We start from the raw sequence: 3,106 nt of genomic DNA, 5'->3' as shown, positions 1-3,106 counted from the left end.
CTTAAAATACTGCATTTGGAAACCACCCGAGGGTAAAATAAGTTTATATGAATAATGCATAAATTATATATCTAGGATATCATGCAATATATAAATGTTCTCCTGTACATTGGTATCAGTGATAAAAGGAGCCTGCAGATGTGAACAGTGCTGTTTCTTCTACCAAGAAAATATGCCCAGCAAGATCCTTGCTTTTGACTTATTCAAGATCCTACTTGCCAGGTCATCCTAATTTTCTCAGACTGACACAAGAAGCCAATGTCATAATAAATCTGCAATAAGAAACTGATTTGCCTCAAGTGCAGGAGCTGTGAGGTCTGAACCAGGCAGAATGACACTCTCATTATCCTATTACCCTACTGCCAAGTCCATTTGAGTTCTTGACTAGCTAGAGCCGTGGTCGGCAAACTGCGGCTCACGAGCCACATGCGGCTCTTTGGCCCCTTGAGTGTGGCTCTTCCTAAGCCTTAGGAGTACCCTAATTAAGTTAATAACAATGTACCTACCTATATAGTTTAAGTTTAAAAAGTTTGACTCTCAAAAGAAATTTCAATCTTTGTACCGTTGATATTTGGCTCTGTTGACTAATGAGTTTGCCAACCACTGAGCTAGAGGAACAAATGGGTAAATGCTTAGAATGACCCACTAGAAATGTTTACTACTGTAGTATCTTTTAAAAATCTATTTGTCCTTTAAATCTATTTTTTTTTTGAAAATTGCCAGGGGAAGATCTCACTATTCATGGTTTTGATATGCCCCTACCACATGAGAATTGAAGTGAACTACAATTGTAATGTCAGCTCTGTACATCCAAGCAAGCTCTTCAGGAAGACTCAGCATTTTGGAGAGACGCTCATGATCAACAGTCCCAAACTCATTGTTGCCCACAGAATGGCGAAAAAGATGGGTTGCTGCATTCTGATCCTTAAATACTGAGAACTTCTTGGCTCTCCTTTCTGTTAACAGGACATGCATCTGTCCCAGAGTCACCATGCCATTTAGGTACTCGCCCACAATCCTAACCACATCCTGCCTATGCATTATCTCCCACAACCCATCAGTAGCCAGTACCAGAAAATCATATTGTGGCCTTAATCAATGGTAGGATTACCTCTGGCTCAGCAGTGAGATAAGGAGCTGTATAATAATTAGGAGGGATAAACTTGGTATATTTGTTGTCATTAAACTTGTCTGGGCCAGATTCTACCACTATCTTTTTTTAAAAAAATTGTTTTATTGCTTAAAGTATTACAAAGAGTATTACATATGTCTCCTTCCCCACCCCCCTTGACCTTCCCCTGGCCTCCCCTACCCCTCAGTGTCTTGTGTCCATTGGTTATGCTTATATGCATGCATACAAGTCCTTTGGTTGAAATTTTATGCCCCCTCCCTAACCCTCCCCGGCTTTCCTGCTGTAGTTTGACAGTCTGTTCGATGCTGCTCTGCCTCTGTATCTATTTTTGTTCATCAGCTTATAATGGTCTTTATTATCCATAATGAGTGAGATCGTGCGGTATTTTTCTTTCATTGACTGGCTTATTTCTCTTAGCATAATGCTCTCTAGTTCCATCCATGCTGTTGCAAGAAACCAGAAACACCAATCAGAAAGGATATATGCATCCCTATGTTCATAGCAGCACAATTTACCATAGCTAAGGTCTGGAAACAGCCTAAGTGCCCATCAGCAGATGAATGGATTAGAAAACTGTGGTACATCTACACAATGGAATACTATGCTGCTGTAAAAAAGAAGGAATTCTACCACTATCTTTTGAAGGTCAATGCTCCATTTGAACTTTACATCTCCAAAAGAACTAAAAGGCATCAGCAAGCCAAGCAGCGATCCTATTTTACCACACTCTTGGCCTCATTCTTTGGATGTTCCAATTTTAGCCTTTCCAGCTCAGTTTCATTCTGAACATTGTGGTCGTTAGGGAGAGTGACTGCTCACCAAGAGCCATCCTCTTCTTGCACACCCAGCATGGCTCTGCTATCTCCAGTATTGGCCACATGAAGGTTGACACCATCCACATGGGCCACACAAACAGTGGCCTCAGAAAATGCTATTCAAAGCACCAGGTAGTTGAGGAATGCATTAATTAGACCCTCCTTAACATCAATATCATCTGACTCCCCAGTGTTGAGGTCTATAAGTTATTGCCAATAAGTCCTCAACCTGAGGAAGTTCAATTTGGATGCCTCCTTACTGAACTAATCATTGGGATACTTGTGCCATTGGAGAATGGGTAGCAGTGCCCGGCCAGACTCCACTGCATTTTCAATCTCTAGCAAAGTCTCATGGGGTAACAAAGAGACAGCAATATAATAAAAGAGTCTTTTCACTGACTGCTTGGGAACAAGCACAGTCTGTATGGCCATCAAAAACCCTCAAAGGCATCCTCTGGTCTGCAAGAAGGTTGTTGTACTTCTCTGATCCTCAGTGGGTGCATTTGCAGGTAGCTGATTGCTGTCAAATCCAAGGACACAACTGACATTTTAGCCATCAAATTCTGGCACTATTAAACTGTACTCATTAGCTTTCAGGATGCTGTTGACTTGTGGAAGTGTGAGGTAAAATTTCTGTGGTGTGGAAGCATAGCTCCTTCCTTGGGTGTATTGCCACCAGTTCTCCTTTGGCCTGCAAAAGGTAGCATACACTGGATGAGGTGTATACTTCAGGTGACTCAGGAATGTAAGGAGATGAGCAGCAGAGATACCTGTGGGGCAGTAACATGCAGTGCCATAGATTCTGCTCAGTTCACAGTTACAAATCAGAGGAAAAAACAGCTGAGTTGCTACTGGCATGGCATCAGAGAACAGCGGCAGACTGGAACTTCTAACTGGGATTCCAATTTGTCTGGGCCAGAGGGCACACACACATTCTCCTAGCCCGCAGGAAAGGCAGAGACACAGACTAAGGCAGTGGGGGCCCAGACACCAGCAGAAGCCCACCCTGGGACCAACCCCTCCATCCAGCTCCAGCGCAGGCTGTGTCTTCCTCCCACGACCCACCTGGGCCCACCTGGCCAGGGCTTCAGTTCAGATGGGCTTCCCATGGAGCCCACCCCAGCCGCCTGGCACAGCAGGTGGGAACCTCTCCTTCCTG

At 43.8% G+C, this 3,106-nt stretch overlaps 1 pseudogene; it reads right to left on the bottom strand.

Moving 5' to 3' along the window:
- Positions 1-612: 612 nt before the first annotated feature.
- LOC132224042 (pyruvate dehydrogenase [acetyl-transferring]-phosphatase 1, mitochondrial-like) lies at positions 613-2,870 on the bottom strand (annotated as a pseudogene).
- Between the last annotated feature and the right edge of the window lie 236 nt (positions 2,871-3,106).

This window comes from Myotis daubentonii, chromosome X (assembly GCF_963259705.1).
Source record: "Myotis daubentonii chromosome X, mMyoDau2.1, whole genome shotgun sequence".
NCBI classification, from domain to species: domain Eukaryota; kingdom Metazoa; phylum Chordata; class Mammalia; order Chiroptera; family Vespertilionidae; genus Myotis; species Myotis daubentonii.
The sequence above is the reverse complement of the archived record's forward strand: the minus strand, read 5'-3'. Positions and strand labels throughout refer to the sequence as shown.